The sequence below is a fragment of the Sinohyriopsis cumingii genome, unplaced genomic scaffold (assembly GCF_028554795.1).
Source record: "Sinohyriopsis cumingii isolate HCF-2022 unplaced genomic scaffold, ASM2855479v2 utg000837l, whole genome shotgun sequence".
Taxonomy (NCBI): Eukaryota; Metazoa; Mollusca; class Bivalvia; order Unionida; family Unionidae; genus Sinohyriopsis; species Sinohyriopsis cumingii.
The window spans coordinates 1,438,631-1,460,125 of NW_028315936.1; the positions used below are offsets into that span (position 1 = coordinate 1,438,631).

Consider the following 21,495-nt stretch of genomic DNA (forward strand, 5'->3'; position numbering starts at 1 on the left):
ACCGTGGCATGACGATGACAATCTCCGTAACGTTCGATGTCCTCTTGGCTCCATGTTTTGTCGATGGGTTCTAAGACCCATCGGGCGAAATCGGCTAATGTTCGGTCTCCGAAACTTTTTTTCACGTCCTCCAGGAATCTTGCTGCAATGAGGGCAATAACTGAAGGTAGGTTCTTGAATGCACTTCTCGCACGCTCGATGAGCCACGCAGAAATTAGGAATGTGAATGCCAGTCTCTTGTATGCATTCGAAATAGAAAAAGATGAAATTGCCATTCTTCTTCCTGTGACCATCATCTTTCTCTTGTTGGGGTTGGTATTTTTGCATGTAGCATTGGTGTTCCAAGTCCACGATTTGGCGACAAATGTGACATTTTTTCTTTCCTCGACATACATGTGCCTTGGCACTATTGGTACATATGCCTTGTCCACACGTAGGGCACAATCTCAGGAGTTGACTAGTAGATTTCTGCTGTGAACCGTGTGTCTTCACATGTTGTTGGTAACAGGCAGGGCTGACAAACGTACGCAGACATGTAGGACAATGCACTCTTTCTTGTCCTTTGTCCAGACAAGGTTGAGAGGCCAAACATCCTGAGCATTTCGATCCGCAATGTTTGTGTTGCTCTCGATTGTTATAGCCATAGTCACATTTCTCACAGTAATAACCGTATCCCAGGAATGCGGGGATACTGGTAATGGTATCGAAATGTTCATCGTGATGATAGAGATGAATGTATTTTCCATCTTTAAAATCTTGACCTCTAAACAACAGAGGTCCGCACACTTCTTGAGGGTGCACTGTCAAGGTGTAGCCTGGAGCTAGGACATCTTGCAATTTTTGCATTTCAGGAATGCCAGAGTGTTTGTCTTTGGACAGGCCGGCTTGTTGTAACAGGAGTTCTGCTTCATTTCGTTGTTTGGCTCGGTCCGATCGTTAAATAGTTTTCCAGGCTCTTTTCCATTATGCCGTGTCGTTCTTGTTGGCATAGGTTCGTCTCACCACGATAGCCCTGGCTAAACACATCTGGTCTTGAGATTTGTGAATTTGAACGAGGCTTGTTTTGGTGCTGCGAAGACCGTTCACCAATAACAACTTTTTGCGGCCAGTCCCTGGAGGAGGAGAGACGTGGGTCATAGACAGTATCGCTTTTCCATCCGTGATGTCAAACTGGTCATTGGATTGTTGCACGTGTTAAATCTTGTCCACGACTTTGGAAGGGATCAATTCTGCAGGGCTGCTAAACTCGATCCAAACAGGGGATTTCAAACCGTCATGTTCTATGAAATGTCTCAAGCGATCGTATTCTTTGGGTTGACATTGTCGCTTGAGTGTGGTGAGCAAAGAATCCCACATCTCGGTGATGAACCCTTCTGCTTTCTTCAATGGTACGTCGGCCTTGAAATCTTTAAACTTCACCCTGTAAGTGTAAGCCGTGGTTCTTAATTTTCTAGAGGAGCGCTTTTCCGTCTCTCGAATGTGATAGTACTTTTCAGGGTTGACTAAGGGTGGTGAACTTTGACTAGGTGCAGACTCTCTGGGTTTGGATTCTGGTTCACTCATGTCCTCTTGAAAATCACTGGCATGAATTTGTGCCAAGACTTCAGCAATGGTACTAGACGATAGGTCACGTTTCTGCCTCTTACTTTCTTCTCCTTTCTTCACGAATGAATTTGATCGTTTCATCTTGACTGCAAAAAGTCAAATGACTAAAGTTTGAACACCATGGGTCACTTTATATCCATGACAGACCAGCGTATATAAGGGGTATATGCCTTGTCCTTCCACTATTCATTTCACTCTCAAACTGAGCAGAACAATGGACGAGACTACAAAGATCGAACTTTTCATCAGAGCTTTGCGAGGGGTCATCAGAAAATTTTCTTCAGACAAACCGACGGACTACTCACCCTCCTTTAGAGATAAAGGTCAAGATACTTGCTATATCTGTAAGAATAAAGGACATTGGTCTTCAGAGTGTCCAGACCGTCAAAAAAGAACAAAATGGGGATAGAAGAGACAAAAGTCATGATACCTGTCATCATTGTCAAGAAAAAGGACATTGGTCTCCAGATTGCCCTAAGAAACAACAGGAGCAAGAAGAACAATAGGGGAGCTATGGAGAGGAAGAAGAGGAAGAAGTCAGACAGGTGAAGAAACAGAAACAGGAGAAAAAAAGAAGAAGGGAAGAAAGTGAGGATGGAGTGGAGGAAAAAGCTGTGAAAGTGAAAAGATTTAAGAAAAAGAAAGAGTGAAGACAGACAAAGAAGAAGCCTATACACTTTTTAAAGTGCTATATTGTGTTGTGAATTGGATTGTAAAATTTGTACCAGAATAGACAGTCTATAAAAAGTAAGTGTGTCTTGGTTTTGATTTTTAGAATAAGAATCTACACTCACGCACTCAACCATTCACATGTACTATATGGGTAAAAAGGGGGTTTTTGAGTTTTAATTGATGTTGGCAATTGAAATAGTATCTCTTTTCGAGAGAAATGGGTGGCCCTGAAAAGGGCCTTTGGGTATTTGTTGGTTTAAATTAACTTTAACTGCCTTAAGCCTTTGCCACGGCCAAGGCCTTCTTCTGGACTGCGTACTGTCGATGATGATTATTTGGTAGAAATAGTTAAGGGTGGTATGGTAGGTGTTGTCACAGGGTTGAGGTGTTTAGCTCGGGAAGGTCTTTTTCTCTTCGATCGTAATAAAGAAGTCTGATACATTTGTTTCAGACTTCTTAACTCCGCTATAATGTCTAACAGTATCGTAACCGTTCGACTTTCACCCTCTTGTTTCTTTGCTGCTTCTTCTTCTTGTTTTTTTTTTTTACCTCTTCTTCTTCTTGTTGTAGGAGGAAAGCTTGTGCCTCTTCCTTTTGCTGTTGTATAAATATCTCCAGTTCTTCTTTCTGTCTCAGTTAAAATTCTCCACGTGTGGTAAAGAAGGAGAAAGTGACGAATATACTAGTTCCGAAACAAATTCTTGCGAAAGAAAATCCACAAAATCCCAATTCACCCCTTCTGGAAGTAAATCCGGGTTCACATGGATAGTCTCGACGGTCGGTGCATCCCAATTCATTGTCTTCTGAGTTTGCGCGATGTTTATGCTAACTGTGTCGCATGGATTGACTGCGCACAAAACGCTAGTGCCTCTATATAGGGAATGTGACGTCAGTGACTGCTCTCTTCCAATTGGACGAATGGTGACTGAATTTTGTAACGCGTGTTTGGATTGGTCAATGAACTCAATCCGTTTCGATCCTCCCTTTCCCTATAAATAACCGCAGTTCGCTGCATTCCTTCACCTGTTCTTGTCACCAAGATCTGGACCGACGTGGAATCCTCTACTCTCGTCTCATCAATGATGTTGAGAACGGATTTACCCATGTATGTCCGATCCTCGTGGACTATTGTCAAGATGACGGACACATGTGTGTGGAAAAGAAGAACCTACGTAGAAAGACAAGGTCGTTTAAAGAGGGTTTTGCTTTACGGACCAGAAGTGAGACAGAGTTTAAGAAAAAGAAGGAGACCTAAGCGGTGCCCTCTATGTTAACAGTATGGTATGTTAACATAAAATCAAAAGCCCTTTTCAGGGCCAATCATATGCCTCGAAAAGAAATTAACTTTCATGCCTAATATCTTTTTTTCTTTTTTAAATGTTCAATTTCCCTTGACGCTATACAGTCGCACAATCTATTCCCATGTTAAATTCCCCTTGACGCCAGGGTACAAACTCACTTTGCTCCATCTTAAGTTTACATAGACGCCAGGGTACAACCCTCCTAGTTTAACATTACAGTCCCTTGACACTAGGGTATCCATATTCACTACTGCCGACTGTTGTGTTTCAGTATCAACTTACTGCAGAGTAGCTGTGGAAGGTGCACATGCCTGAAATCAATTTCAAGAACAACCCAAGCCCGAAACGCCTAGTTCACAAATGTATCCATATCTTTAAATAGTAAACAATAATAGCTGAAAAAGTCACACCGTAGCCTTAAGTTAAGAAATTTGCCAGAGGACAATTTACGAAACTGGACCCTGACACCCAAGTGAACTAAGATCGTAATTATTTTTCCTATATAGTCTCTGCATTTTTGTCTTAGTACTCAACTTTCCACTGTGTCTAAATCCAAATAGAGCATTTGCTAATATAAAATACCTTAAAAGATGAACTCACGGACTTACCATTAAAATACAACCTGGGAAGATATAAGGACAAGATTTATACGGACAATGGGACTTACCATTAAATTACAGTATATCGACAAAATACACCCTGGGACGATATAGGGACAAGAATGGTCCGGGCACATTAGAGACAAAAGGCATTTTAACAGGGGTGGGACTGTATAGGAACAAGGGAAATAGAACATAGGTAATGGATTGGGCCTGTATGGAAACAAGGGAAATTGGAGAGTGGTAACGTCACGGTACTGGACACTGGCAACAATGTTGCAAGAGGCTGACCACAATCGGGCGGAACAGTGTGGCAAGAGCTGACCTGATTACGCACTACTCTAGGGACAAATTGTTTCTGTCAGATGTTTGGTAAAACAGGAGACTAAATGTTGTTCTTGTTCTGGCCATCTGGACATTGCCATCACCTCTTCGTCTTTGTCTTTTTTGGCGGGTGGCTCTTCTTCCCATTCCATTTTCAAAGAGACTCCTCCATTCAAAGAGGGATAAGAGCCTTCCATAGCTTCTGATAGTCTAGAATGACTTCTCTCAAACTGTTGATTTCTAGAGTGTTGTCGAATTCGGCATACAAGATGACGTTCACCGTCTCGGTTAGAGCTTCTGCAAGCTGAACTTCCACATGCATTTGACTGGATGTTATAGGGTGGAAATGTCCTTTATCGCTGCCTTGGTCTGGAGTGAAATCAAAGACCCTCAAAGCCTAGCCTCCTGCATAATAGTCGTACAAAATGCCGTGGCTGGTGTTGGTGCCTAACTGTCCCGTGGCTTCGTACAAGGACAAGTACGATCTCAAGTAATTCTTCTCGGTAAACTTAGGTTCAAAGGGTCTCGTACACAAGGTTTTGCCATCGCGACTGACTTCAGTCTTGGACACTCTGTAGTGCTTAAACTCGAAAGGTTTGGCAGTGACGGCTCCTTTGAGGCCTTCGTTGCTAACGATACCAATGAGTAAACGTTTAGGTAACTGTCCTTGGAACAGATGATCTTGGATCTTGGATCGGAGTATAGCAGCAATGGTGAAGGTTTTCACTTCCAAGCGTCGTATCGGATACTTGGCGGTCGTTCTGCTGAAAGTGTGACTTATGTTGTTTCCCACTTTAGGTAACACTTCCACGCGTCGCACGTATAGTCTGGCTTCTTCAATGATGGTTTTGTACTCGTTGGCATGGGCCATCAGATGGAAAACGGTACTGCTGTGATTCAGTCTCAGGCGGATATTCACTACGTCAAAAAAACACTTTTCTTGCAATTACATGTCCAAATGCAAACGATCCATTAGTTCTAATCTACGTCCTTGCAGTATTTTCTTTCGACGGTCGTTAAAACGCACATGGTAAGAATCGTTAGCTGCTGTCACGGCTGTGTCGTTAAACTTGTCCGCGCCGGTTGTGTCAGGTTTCCATACGACGCAAGCATCTAGAGGATTGTTCTTGGCATCTTTTGCATACGTCAAGAGATTTTCAAGGTACGCTTGGTACGGGTAAGTATTCATGCTGCTGTTGACTAGTTGGTTATTCAAGTACAAATCCACTTCGCTAAACAGGTAATGCATGAAACGGTTGACGGGAGATACTCTAGCATCGGCACCCAGAGAGGTGTCGTTCGTTTTGATCACTTTGAATTTCAGGCACAGGTAACTGCTATTCAGATCGATGTAATCTTCGCACAGTCCTTTGATTTCAAAATCGACGGGGGGTCTGAGGATGTCAAAGAAGAGATGGGATGAAATTCTACCCATTAGGATTCTTGCATCAGCATCATAGTGGGTGGATTGGCAAAAAAATCCAGTTCCGACTTGGAACATTCGCAAAGCTCTTGGTGCACCATTTGTTCTCTCTGTTATTTAATAATCCAAAACTTATAATTCTCTGACGGTTCTTCTTTTCTTGGTCTTTCTAGCTCTGTGTGTGCGACGTCTTCTGGAGAGGTGTCTTTGTTGTCTCTTTCTGCCTTGTCCTTGCTATGGTGTCAGGGAAGCAGGAATGCCTGACTGGTAAGAGTCCGGGGCATTTATAGGAGTTTCTCGTCGACCCAAAATGTCTTTTCCAGTTTGAAGCATGACATTTTTGCCTGCCCTCAAGAAGCTTGTTTGGGGTTTTGTTTGTCGATGATGACATTTTGTAGAAATTATTTGCCTTGCGTCGAAGTGTGATCTTTCAAGGTGTGCAATCCTTGTGTCACCATTGGTTTCAAAACGGGGGCTACCGAACGAAAGGCCGATTTCAACATATCTCCTTAACCATGTCCTCGCTGTCGAGCGACTCCTCGATATACAGGATACATTACTTACAAGTCTTTAGAGAATCGTTTTCGAAAATGGAACTTCACTGTGACTTTCCCTTTGGAGAATGGGATAGTTTGTCCCAGATCTCCTTTTATGGCAATGTTGTTAAAATACGACTTACTGACGGGCAAATAGTGAGGATGAACAAATTCGCGGTGAACGTGATAGGTGTTTCCACCTTTCTCATGGGTTGTGGCAGAATCCGCTTTCAAAGGGATGACTCACAGTAACCGTGCGAATGTGTGTCCTACCACGTTGTACTCCACCACATCAAAGTATACAAAGATCTAATTTAATCCTTGGTTTAGTTCTTCAGGGTAACGAAAAAACTTCGCAAAATTAAAGTTAATAGTGATGGGTGGTATGAGTGGACCCTTGAGCATCTTGAGGTATCCACCCATAATGACAAGCAATTCAGGACAAAATATATTGGACAACGTTTGGGCATCCGAAAATTTCGTCAGTAGACTACGAGCCACTTTATGGTACTCAATGGTGACACTTCGTTTCGTATTGTGCAACGCTTTGCCAAAATGCGATTTGAATTTGGAAGCAATTGTGTCCAGAAGACGTTGACCGCTAAAATAATAGGTTGCAGGAATTTTCAATATTTTGATATAGATATACCGTGGAGTATCGGAGGACACTGGTCGTTTTATAGAGGCGTCTACAGTTTCGTTTTCATTCATGTATTGTTGCACTTGGTCCTTCAGAACTTCGACCTCAAAAGCGTTTTCATTTTCAGTGATGTTTTTGATTTGTGGAGGTTGAATCATTTCGACCAAAGCCACTTCCCAATGGGCTTCATGATCTAACAGGATGGCCTGAGGTAATCTGGCCGTGAAACATCCATGGAACTATCACTAGGTAAAGTGAAGTAAAATTGGTTATTCATAATTCCAAAGTTCTGATGTCCGAGCGGTCACTGGAGGTCAGATGAGTGTCTAAAAGAGGTTTGTTGTTATTGTGACTGTTGGGAGGGTGACTGACGTTGGCCGCAAGGCTCCGGTTGTTACAGTTAGAGTATTTCAAGGAAGGATTGGGGAGAAGGTAACCGATGCAGCTGCTCAGTAAAATGGTCCACATTTGTTTGTCTCCTTGTTGCAAACTCAACTTGGCAATGGCAGCAACGATGACACAATACTCCACAAAGATTTTGCAGAAAAAGACGATTTGCGTTTTAGGCACACGTCTTCCACACCACACCCACAGGGGTTGCTTTTGTAGATCTTGCAGTGAAGAGGTTGGAGAAGGAGTGGTCACTGTTGTGGTTGAGACTGTGCTGAAGGGCATGATGGTTACTTATTTGTATAGTCGCTGACTTGCGAAGCGTCGATCCAAGAGTGAAAACTCAGCGGATATCCTTTTCAATGTACTTTGACTTCTTTGACACGACGTTGTCGCACTTTACGTTTTTTTTTTTTTGATCGGGAATGCTTTCGATGTCGTACATTTCATTTTCGTTTTTAGTCACTCGTTGTAACTCGGGCAAATGTTCCGTTTAATACTTCCCCCGTTCATGTCTTCCAATTTATTGACGTCAGGATAACGACCACGCACTCATCCAGTGACACGAAACAATTCGCTGGTCCAGTTGGGTAAGTAACCTTTGTCGAAAGTGCGCTTGGTTTTGCCAATCTGCACCCAATCTCCCGTCGTCACCACTCCATCTTTCTTGGGGACAATCGTAGTCGGCGATGTACCTAACAGACGCTCAAAGACGATATCTTCCTTTTCGGAAGTCACGTCTTATCGGGCGCATCCGATGCTCCGATGGTAAGATTGATTGTACGCTTTGACCATGTGCAGTAAGACGCCGATGTACTTGAGAGTGTGTTGATGCGTAAAATATTTCCATATGCATTCTTTCAAGGTGCGTTGAAAACGTTCCACGATGCTGGCTTTGGTTTCTGGATTCTCGGTGGTGAAAAAAATTGAATGTCTCGTTTCTTCAATTCTTTATTGGAAAGCTTGGTTCAGAAATTCGGTGCCTTTGTCGGTTTGCCATCGAAGAGGGTGATGACCACTTTGTTTTAACACCAGTTTTAGGGCTCGCACTAACTCATTGCTTGATTTGGAAGTCAATGGCACGACCCAGGCAAATTTGGGAAAGACGTCGATGACACTAAACAAATATTTGTAGCCACGTAGGTGGCTAAATGAGAGACATCGGCTAAATCGGCTTGCCATTGAAGATCGATGCCCTCCACTCTGTGCCGATTCTGAACAATTTTCGTCGAATGGGTTTGTGTAAGGTGTACGTGCATGTTCTTGTAACCATCGTTGCATTGGAGATAAACGGACACTTTTCAGTCAGGTTTTGGCAGCACGATACAATTTCTGAACTCCGTAGTATCCCGCAGGATGGGCTGGAAGGTAGTATATGTTGGCTAACAAATTCTCCATCAATTCATGTTGTAACTGGGACATGTCGGTCAAATGAGGATTGGGAGGTAAACATGGATGGCGTTGTTCTTGCCGACGATGGATTTCCATATATCGTTTGTAAGCGACTAAAGTCAGTTGTCTGACTTCCATCAGATTCCAAAGGTCACATGTAAATGCAGAGGTCACTTTTATGTTTTTGTTCCTTTTTATCTTTCACCTATCCCTTGTGAAGCAGCTCCCGTCATTAGCCTTCTAATAATTATTCCCAATACTCCTTTCATCAAGGGTGCTAACAACAGTGCACAAATCCTCCACGTTGCACCAACACCCTTTTCTTTTGACGGATGGTTAGTTTCTTTTGAACCATTTGGTGACGAACGTGTCGATGCTCATTCAGGCAACATTCGCATACAGTATCAATGACGTCTTTGGATGCGGTTTGAATAAGTTGCATGGGTGTAGGGGCTTTGGACAGAACGGACAACACGTCCCATTGTTTGACTAAACGAGGAGGCAATTCATTCCTTTCCTTTCCGTATAGTGGGGGATGACATAATTGTTTGTTTCGGAGCATATGGAAAAAATACACTGACATCGATGACTTGGCACACGACCTTTTATCTCATATTTTTCGGCGAAGTATTTTTTGGAGTCGGTCAGAGGGTTTGTAACCAGGGTTTTTGACGAACACTTTGACTATCACTTCGTCAGAAATGTGACGACTTTTGTCTATGTCGCCAAACAATCCTCTCCTTTTCTTGCTCCTCTATTTCTTTGGACGATGCCGTCTTTTTTGGAGGTAGACATCGATGCTTGGCTAAGCGTTCTTTTTTCGGATGCGGGGTCAAACGACGAGACTGTCCTTTTATTTTTCCTTTTCCTTTTTTGACAGGAGAACAACGATAGTGGTGGTGTGCACTTCTTTAAGGCAGGTGAATTCTTTTTGCGTTCACTAGCACAAAAATACTGATACCATCGTTTGCCCATGTCTTTTTTATAGTTATGGAATGCGTCGCCACCGATTTTCGGTCCGTCCTATCATCTTCATGGCATGCAATGGACTAAATCGGGACAGTTCTTGCTTGGATAAATCCAGTAAATTCTGTAATATACCCGATCTCTCTTGGACATTAATTTAAGGGGAGGGTACTTTGTTAGCAGCTGCCTCAGCGGCTAAAGCGGAGGAGGGTTTCACTGCTGGAGGAGAAGTTCTTGGAGATACGGGTTTCCATTTTTTTCATCAAATAAGGAAAGACGCTTGTCAAATTGGGTTTGGCTGGCATCACCAGCAACGGAGAAGTATAAGAACCTGAGGCTACTGGAGACGCGGTCACAATCGCTGCAGGTAGTGGTTTGGTGATGCAAGGTTGCGTCCCGGTCAATGTGGGTCTCTTGCGAGTAGAAGCTGATTTTTGGGGTGTTTTCTTTTTCTATTTCTGGGGCTGTGACCTGGTCTTGACACTACTGCTCTTTTTCTTCTGGGTGCGTTTGAGTCGGAGAGTGTTTTTTTTCTTGGGGATGGCTTTTGGGGCATTTGGATCCCATTTTAAGAGAGAACGAATGATGATCCTTCCTAGAGAACCGCTACCTCCAGGTTTGCTTTTTGGTTTTAATGTCGATGAGGGGATCTGCTTGTTGCGTCAAGTCTTCGTTATTTCTCTCAAAAAAGCGTTTCGTTTGATGAAGGATGTGAATGATGCCTTGAAGTAAATGACGTGCTGTCACCGTAACCCATCTTAAGACTTCTCTGAGACTTGCTTCTAAGACACAAGCACGTACTTGTGGATTTGTCTAGCGACTGATGCCATACAGGGCACGAATCAGTTTGACGGAAAGATGAGACTGAAGGGACGTCATGTTGTCGATGTGTGAGACAGATCAAAAGTGTCCGAAGTTTTGTAGATTTTTTTAAAGTCGAAGGTGACGTGTACGCGACAGATCCTTCGTCTTGGCAGCAGTGGTGAAAAAGATGGATACGAAATCGCAAGCAATCGTGGGTAGCGGGTTTTAAATCCACGGCTAAATAGGCGCGAGTGGTTTGAACGGGATGAGTCAACCAAGAACCTCCTAACTGTCTGGCTAACACTTGCAGTTGCGATTTATCTCTTGGACTTTTAAACAAGACCACGTAATGAGCATTGAGGCTGATGGTGCGATGGACTTTACTTTGTTGAAACAAATTTTAGGTGATGTAAATGACACTGGCATCACGATGATGTCCTTTGCTCATGCACCACGTTTTAATTTCTTCTTCGTCTTCTTCTAGCATGTCTTCGAAGATGACCAGATGGGTTTGACTGGGATCGCATCGTCTTTGCCAGGAATGTCTTCTACAAACACGATGGAATCTCCTTGACTTTCTCGCAGGAAACTGTACGCCGATTGCCACTCTTCGTAACACCACACGATACGCTGAGGTGGACAATCGATCAAATGATATTTATGTTCGATCAAACGTTTGACAAACTCGGTTTCGCCTGATCTGCTGGGTGCAGCAGTTAACATGTTAAAGGGATGGCGAAGATATAAGACCTCCCAACTAGCACAATCTAAGTTTTCGTGGATGAATTTGAAAGTGGAGGAAGGGGGAGCAGAGACAACAGAGATAGCCATGGTGCAAGGGATGTCACTTTTGAAAGGAACACTGAGAAAAGAAGAGTTTTATACTTTTTCAGGACACGTTTATTTCAAACTGTTTAAAGTTGAACACAAAAGACAGAAATACATTAAAGACAAATTTTTAAGTAATCGATAAAATACACATCAAAACGATCAAAGTGTAATAGAAATAAGTCACTGTACAGCATTGTCTGTGACGAAGGTGTGGTTTCTAAGGGACACTGAATAATGTTCGTAGAGTCTCTACACTTGGAACAGTCACACAGGGGTCCTCCCGGAATGCCCTTTTGGGGGTGTCCATGTCAATGACAATCCTGTCCTGAATGGAGTGGTTTTCCTCCGTGTCGGCTTCTTATGACACTACAACAAACACAGGTGTAAGAGTCACTTTTTTCACTGAACGTTTGACTAAATGATTAATATCTTTGGCCGCTTCTTTTCTCCAAGCCTAGAAAACAAAACTTTTCCAGTCATATACATCCTGCCAGTGAGGGTGTAAGTCACAAGCTACACACACATCTTCGTAAACATCTTTATTGTCTAAAGGCTGACGATTATTTTTTCCCGTAGAGGTAGAGAAGTATCGAGATGAAAACCCAAGGCTCTTAACAGAATGAGATTCTCGTATACATTTAAAGGCTCCACCCTCATGTTTCTGGTGGTACTGTGAGGTACAGATTGTAAAAAGCCCACAAAGAATCGGCTGGTAAACGAAATCCCAGAAAGGAAGTAACCAAGACATACACCACACGACGATCCAGATTCATTGTATATAGTTCTCGTAAAAAGTGTTGGTAAGCAGCTACAGTCTGCATAGTGTCATTGATTTCCTTCAACGGCAGTTGTTGTGTCACTAATGAAGTCGTGGCATGGTAGCAAGTTTCTATGCCCTCTTTTCTCGGTGGAAATATATGCACTTTCTGTACAGAGCTGATCGTACTCCAGTAGCGAATCTAAATTGTCTAGTTACTAATTTGCACATCAGACACCTTACAGACGTTTCCTCTTGAACCAAGTTTAGATTGTGTAAAATATTTTGGTAATCCTCTAACTCTTCCTCTGGAATTCGTTGCAGTAAGTCTACCGTGTAGTAAATATAATCAGTAGCAAGCCAGTTCTTCTGGTCATTGAGGAGTTGACTAATGTATGACGACTGGAATGTATTCATCATAATCAGTCCTCTTATAGCATTCAGGTACCAGTGGTTTAAATATTGGTGAGGTAACTTATGAAGTTGTTCTTTGCGTTTGACTTGTATTTTGACAAACTCTCAGTAAATGCGTTCTCTCAGCTCTACAGGCAAACCACGAATGTTTTCTTGTAAAGTATCCATGAAGTGATTACTTCGGTCCCACTAAAGGTAGGTAGTGAAAGTTCTGAGACCGTCGAGCATGTTCTATGCAAGCTGAATCTTTCTGCTCCCGCTCGTAAAGTGACACACCGTAACTGAAGCATTTGATTGTATCCCCTTCGCCAAGAATATAAATCTGGCTCTGGCTAATTCTTCGGGGGTCGGTCCTCCCAGATATGTAGGCCACAGTCCTTGCCCCTACAGCAGACAAGAAATAATCATCATGCAATGGACAACTTTTCTTATACATTTCTTCTGAAATTTGAGATATGTTCCAATTTTGTACATGATTATTACATTCAGTACATATTACATCACTTGATAAATTAAGGGTATGAATACAAGATCATATTCCAGGACTTAAAATATCGGTGTCAGTGTTCACTTAAAATATCGGTGTCTATGTTCACTACATGTTCAAACATCACTTATTTAGTGGGAAAGAAAATTTGGATAAAGGAGCTCTGGGTTTGATTAGTAAGTATGTATATATTTTAGTTAAGAAATGAAAGGAATTAATATTAAAACAAGATGGAATTTGAATTATAAAAACTTCAGCATAGAAAGAAATGTCGAAATTGCAAATTCAGAATTATGAACAGAAAGGCAAATGCAGTGAGAAGAGAGACAATGCAAATTCATAGAGAGTAAAAGGAAAGAGGGCAGAGGCAAAATCGAAGAGTGAGAGAAATACAAATTTATAGAGAGAAAAGAAAAAGGAAAAGATAAGACAAAAAGAAGAGAGAGAAAAATAAAATTACATAGAGAGAGAGAAAGAGAGAGAGAAATTCCGACGCAAAGACGTAGAGAAGAGAGGGAAATATAGTGAGGGTGAAGGAGAAACGGCAATGTTTATTAAAATAATTAAAATAATTAGAATTGGCATGCTGAAAGCCTTTACACACGATATACATTTTTTAATGTTACCAGACTTTTAGGTTAATGAACCTTTTTTAGAAAAAAGAAGCAGACAAATACTTTCCTCACTTTGAGAAAATTTCTTGAAATTTGGTAATGACCACGATTGCATTGGACTTAATTATTACTGGCAAAGCTCTTGCAACTTTCACTTTATTGTCGGTTCAACAAAGTGCTGATTATGATGTCTTTAAGTAGTGTATCTCAAAAGATTGTGACATAGTACATGACGCATATCGACAAAGCTTTAGGAATTGTCGAGAATAAACTGGACAAACCAATGCCAAATTTGCAAGGGGTAAGGACTTTTATTTGAAAGATGGTGCTCAGTCACAGTTTGACCAAAAATACGATAACCTCAGACAACTTATATTAATTGAAAATCTCATGAATCGCGTGCAAAGTGATGTCACGAGCAGAGATTGAAATTTTGGAAAATGCTGCTCGTACAGCTGTTGATTATTCCTTGACTCAGAAAGGCTCAGTTGTCATACAGTCTTCCAGTCTGCAGTTTTACACAAACATTTTCACTCATACGAGTAGTGCCAAATCTCAATCTGGCACAACATTTCTAAATCAAATTTCCTATCCTTATCACTTCCTACGTGCACTTAATGTAAGAAGAAAGGGCACGTTATTTCTGATTGCTACAGGTGGTAAAGTAAGCAACAGAATATAATCAGGGCTATTCCTAATGTTCTAGTTTCAAAGTTGTCAAGATCATGGTTTCATATTAAAAACATTGCAATTGGTTGAGTCAAACAAATCCAAGTCTGATGCTATTAGGGAGAATTAAGAACCGATCAGATCGAAAGGTTTACTATATCACGTTTTGGCGATTCCGGCAAGCCTATCATTATTATTATAATTCTATGGTTTTAAACTATGTAATAGAAAAGAAAGAAACCAACAAGTTTTTGTAAAATTCCACAAATAATTTATTTCCTTAGACCACATAGTGAAGATTCACATAGAACTTACAGTATTATGAATTAAATCTCAAATAGTCCAAAAAGGTGTAGCACCAGTTTTAACTACTAAAATGCTAATTAAATTCCAACGGTGTTCAAAATAAGATCCAGCTCTGAAAGCGTTGATGTGCCTGTAGTCTAGAATGCATTAATGTATCAATAGTCTGAAGTGTGAAGTGTACTAACAATCTTTAAATTATTCACAATAATATAATCTAAGACGTGATTGCCTGAGTTCCAAATTAATGTTTCTGTCCAAGAATATTATTGAAGAGCGCTTTGTAGTTCCAGTGAATAAGAATTTAAATTAGTAATTCCACCCAATCAATTGCTCAGGGAAACAATAAGAGTGATTCTGGAACGAGGCGTTAAAGCAAGAATGCGTACATTTTCCAGTTAACAAGATTATATAAAACGTAAGACAAAATATCATAGCCGTGAAGTAGTTCCAGAGTTCATTTCTAGAAAATTCAAAGTTGTAAACAAATACAATCTTTTACTAAAAGTGTAATAAAGAATGCGGTAAATATCTGAATCGTCATGCGGGAATACCAATATCCTTGACCCAGGCCCAAATATAGACGTGTACCTTTATTGAAAGTAAGCTTAATATTTAACTCACACTCAGCGGAATATAAACTATGTACAGATAGTATAGCAAAATAAAAGCAACTGGTCAGGTTTACAGTGAACTTGAATTTGGACAAAGTCAACGCCAAAATACAATTTTATATAACATATAATCATGGAGAAAAACCAAACAAATATAAATTAAATACAAACAACATTTTAAAATATTAAGGGACGCAGGGGATTCTCAGAATCTTTCGTTATTAGGTCGTTTGCCTCTCTTTGATAAGTCTTCTTCTAGTGTATGTGTTCTTGTTTATGTAGAAAAGTGCTGTTTTGTTAACGTTCCTCTCCACTGTGTTAATTGGGCATAATTTTGGCATCAGACTTAGACGCAGGACTCGGAACTATGAAAATAATCACATCATAAAGTGCACTCTCTTCTACCGACTGTGAGATATCACGAGCTATGCCAAGAAGTACACTTTCTTATAATAAAGTCAAATGCTGTCTATGCGATTTCAAATTTTCCTGAAATTTCTCAAAGTGAAGAAACCATTTATCCTGGGTTTTTTCTTCCGAAAAGGGATACTAACCTAGTATTTATAAGATATAAGCACCTGAATATGAGTACGATGGGGTGAGGGCCGATTCGTGCCAAGTCTGACGGCTGTAATGTTTTTATTTTCTTTTCAGTAAAATTTAACAAAAAATGTACTTCTCTGAATATATATATATATATATATATATATATATATATATATATATATATATATATATATATATATATATATATATATATATATATAGATAGATAGATAGATAGATAGATAGATAGATAGATATATGTTGATTGACCTGTAATAAATTTTACTTTTCTATGTGAACGCCATATTTTGTTGTTCTGTTTTTGGTCTTGATATCAGAAGTACTTTTCCAATCGTACGGAGTGATTGGCAATATACTCTAACACAATCTTTTTTTCTGTAAATATTATAGTTGGCATTCCTTGTAGACTGATTGGATAAATTAAACTACCCTCTCATGGAATAGGTTTGGCTACTTTTATTGTTAGGGTACTATACTGAATTTTTAGTCAGTTTTGCTTTTCGCAGATACCATAGTACTTTGAAAGTCAAAATAATTTGCAGACATAACTTTAATTGGTGTTGACAGGTTTTCGGATTTTGTAACTGAGCCTTTGTCAGGCGTTATACATATTGTCTTTTTTCTAGGCTGGAAGGTAATCGTTTGTGATATTTTAATTATGATTGACACTTCAAGCATGTTGCAAAAACAAAGTGTGATCTCTTTTCATATGAACGTGTGAAGATACTGATCTGTATTTTTCTTTGTTTAAGCGTTATAATACTTTCCATCTTTATAGTCTAATTTAGTTTTCAGATTTCGAGTGTCTTGTACTTGTACAGGACAGACTATACCTATATAAATTATATTTTGATACTCTATGGACATGATCAATTGGCATATTTAACACAGTTTCCACGGGATAGAAATACATGAAACGTGTTATTCTTCACATTAATATAGAGGCTTTGTTTTTAGACCAGTCAGGTCAGTAAGTATATTATCGTTCTTTAAGCCGTATATATATATATATATATATATATATATATATATATATATATATATATATATATATATATATATATATATATATATATATATATATATATGTATGTATGTGCTGTATTTATTGTTCAATGATGTCAAACATTCATCTTATTATTTCGCTCGTTGTTTGTGTGAAGTATTTCAAACAGGGGTTCTTACACATTTTGAATTTACTGTATTTTATATAGTTGCAGTCTTTCTTCTATGGTGCAAATTACGGAATCAAACCAAATTTTGTACTGAGTGGATAGTTTCATTAGTTTAATTGTTAACATTTTGCAGAATTAAATTGTAATTTTCGAATGAAAATATTTATATAAAAAAAACCAATACCAAAAAAAATATTAATACCTTAAAATCTTTACCCAATCAAACCTGCATAAATATTTACGTCTTGTCGACATAATTCTTTTTACATGTTTTATATTCATCCATTTTTTGTTTTTCAGATTGCGATCTTGTAGCGACAGGGTTTGTAATCCTTTTCTTTTCGATTTTGAATTTAGTATATCAAGTATCAAACTGTATATTTTGATTGATCGAACACACACACACACACACACACACACACACACACACATATATATATATATATATATATATATATATATATATATATATATATATATATATATATATATATATATATATATATATATGAGGACTTTTGCATGTGTATACATTTCATTCTTTGGCGTCATTGTTGTTTATATATTCGTCATCGTTGTGATCGGAAAATCATCGTTGTGATCGCTCCAATGAAACTTGAATATTCATTTCGTTTTGTGTACATAGTCGGCATAATTTATTGTGTAAACATCATAAACATGTGTAAACGGTCCTTCAAATCCATCAGTACTCACTCAGATACCTTTATCTTGAAATGGCGCATTTTCATGTATGCCGATTGTTGAAACATATAATCTGGTTTTCTAGTTGCATAATTTGATATCCTTTTGGAAGCATTAATTTAAATGCGAGAATGAGTACATTTTCTAGTTAACAAGATTAAAACCTAAGACACAGAATAATAGCCATGATGTAGTTCCAAAGTCCATTTCTCGAAAATTCAGAGTTTTAAACAAATACAATCTGTTACTAAAATTATAATAGAGTACGTGGTAAACATCAGAAACAACGGGTTCGTTTTAGAGGAATACCAATGTCCTAGAGGCAGGTCCAAATAACCATGTGTACATTTATTGATAATAATTTAATATTTAACGATATTTTATGATACAGTATTTAACCCACACTTTTTGGGAAATATAAGCTATGCACAGTTTGCTTACAGTTTGCTTACCAAACTAAAATCAACTGGTGAGGTACACAATGAATTTGTATTTGGACAAGGTCAAGGCCAAAATATAATTATACAAAACATAAATCAAAGGAGAAAAACTAACAAATGTCAATGGAATATAAATAACACTATTAAAATATTAAGCGACGCAGGAGCTTCTCTGAACCTTTCATTATTAGGTAATTAGCCTTTCTTTGAGAAGTCTTCTTCTAATGAATGTGTTCTATTTATGGAAAACAGAAAAAAGCGAAGACAATAGCTTTGTAAAATATAACAAATAATTTATTTCCCTAGAATAAAAAGTGAAACGTGAGAAAAAAGAACTTACGGTATTGCGAATTATGTCCAAAAATAATCCAAAAATTAAAAACACAATTCCAAGTAATAAAAAGTTCTAAGAGAATCTCAGTTCAAATCCCGATGAAATTCAGGATGGACGGCGATGACGTCTGTAATAAACTACAAGGTGCAGATGTGCCAACAGTCTCTTGTTGATATACAGAATTATTATTCCATGTTTGAATTCAGTATAAATTCCAATGAGTGTCTTTATCCAAGAATTTGGTCAGATCACTTATGTATTTTCAGAGAAAAACATCAATTTTATTCAATAATTTTAAGAAAATAAAATTCAGCTGAAACTGGTCACAACATAATTCAATTTTAGCTGCTAGATGTTAAAGCATGACTGGTAAAATCTTCACAGTCACAAAATAATATAGTTCTCGGTTTGACTTCAGTCAACATTAACATTTTCTAGGAACAACATTACCTAATAGAAAATAACCTTCTAGAATGATTAATGAGCCTTGTTTACTTACAACACAATAAACTATTAAATTCACTTAGGAATCTCCAAAACCCTGACCCTAATGAACATAATTACGCCTTCTTGTTTACCTGAATAATTCGGTTAATAAGCTCAGAGAGATAATGAAGCTATTATTTTAGTTGCTTACATAAACTAAATAAAAAAATTTTAAAAAAATCAATCAGGTCATTCAGAAATGAACTTAATTTTGGTCAAGGTCAAGTCCAGCAAACAATGTCACATTACCAGAAAATGTAATGAAATAAAATAAGTTAAAGCTAACAAACAGTTAAATGAAATATACATAACAATATATATATATATATATATATATATATATATATATATATATATATATATAGTATGTACTCTGTAGTAGTGATATACCATGAGATTTATACATTTTTCGTTAAAAGGAAATGAGGCTTTCCGAGTTCCTTTTAATGAAAGATTTATACAACGAGTGGTATATCACTGATGCAACTTACATACTATGAATATGTTTTATTTATATTGCATACGAATACATATATTTGTCCTTTGAAAGGAGTTAAGATTTACTACAGTCATCTGTGTATTGACCGAGTGAATAAACTCCTCACATCCCCGAGTGTGTCCGCTACAAAATGTAGTTCTATTCCTTTTGTGGCTATTCACAATCACCTTTGCATATTGATAAGTTGATTGTTTTCGTTTGTTTCTATTTGTCTTTACATTGATTCAATCAGCATAATGCACACTTATGATTTAAATATGAAAGATGGTTTTAATGATGAAAGTAGAGCACTACAAACGCATTCTTAGCAATGCCATTTACATGAACGATTTATCAGTCACATACCGGCGCATGGAAGTTAATGTGGAATAGAAACTAATCGACATGACGAACCAACAAGAAGTAATTAGAAAATTTTAATATATTTATAACTGATATAAGTCATTATTATGTTTTAGTAACAGTACCACTGACCATAAAACTCTCTCTCTGTCTGTCTCTTTCTTTCTCGTCGGTTTGACTATAAAACTCTCTCTCTCTCTCTCTCTCTCTCTCTCTCTCTCTCTCTCTCTCTTATCCATTGGTCGGTTTGATTTAACTTTTACCATCATTCATACGTCCAGCGACATCGTGGGAAGACAAAAACAAAACTCGTCTACGCTCATCATTTCATAGATTTTTAGCCCGTATCTTGCTACGATGGTCCAGAGAGACCAAGAGAGAGAGAGAGAGAGAGAGAGAGAGAGAGAGGGGCCTTTGGAAATTGTTATGTTAAATTAATAATAATCGATTTTTAGAACATTATGTTTACGAAACAACCACAGTAATAAAACATTAAATACAACACAGTATGTGTACCACGAAACCTAGAAATTTACCGTATAATGTCGACATGATTTACTACTATGTATCATTGATAAACACAGTTGATAAATCCCAAGTCAAGTGCACACATATCATTACGACGAACCATATTCCATATTGCTTACTTGATGTAGTTTCTATTGCAAGGTTTTAATCCAGCACTAATTCCTTGTCTCTCTCAGTCCACATCTCTGCGTAGTTGTCCCTTATGCATGAGAGGGGAGGGTCGAACATAAAGCAGAAAAGATTGCGAAGGAAATGTGTACTATATTAAAATCATTTAGAAAACGGAAATTGTTATTACTTTGTATCGTTATTTTCATACGTCATTAATGATTAATGTGTGGAAATTTATCATTGATATAGAACCAACTGCACACGGTCGCGATTATTATTGCGCTATGGGCGGATCACAATTTCATACCAACACTTGAAAAGCCTTGTTATATATATACCAATATATATATTGGTCAAATGAAAAAGGAAGAGTCATTTCTTATTTGTTTACCCTATGCTGCATAATTTATTGTGTGAACATCATAAACATATGTTAGTAGTTAAGGGGGATACTATACGTACAATGGGAATTAGCATTACAGACCCCCCTTGGGAACATATACGTACAAGGGAAATTTAACATGGCGAAAAATCGTGGGTCAATATACGTACAAGGGAATTTAACATGTGAATAAATCGTGGGTTAATATACGTACAAGGGGAATTTAACATGGGAATAAATCGTGGGTCAATATACGTACAAGGGGAATTTAACATGGGAATAAATCTTGGGTCACTTTACGTACAATGGAAATTTAACATGAGGAATAGATCGTGGGACTGTCTAGGGACAATGGGACATTTAACATTACGGAAATCCCTGGGGATATAGCCTCAAGGGAATTTAACACATGGAAATTGAACATGGTGGATCTGTATAGCGTCAAGGGGAATTGAACATGGTGGGACAATCTAGGGACAATGATGGTAGAGGGTCAAACACAACAGAGACAGAAACATACATACACTAGTACAAGCGTGGGATTTATATATAAAGCATTACCAAGACCTGAAATCTTGCTGGGGTGTT

General features: G+C 38.5%; 1 protein-coding gene across 1 annotated transcript in view; it reads left to right on the forward strand.

Annotated features, from left to right (window-relative positions):
- Positions 1-21,495, forward strand: part of LOC149773185 (uncharacterized) — a 73,786-nt gene that overhangs the window by 20,628 nt on the left and 31,663 nt on the right. The window contains exon 2 of the mRNA XM_089946668.1: positions 17,384-17,405. The gene's annotated coding sequence lies outside the window, so the exon portion shown is untranslated. The remainder of the gene's footprint in view (positions 1-17,383; positions 17,406-21,495) is intronic.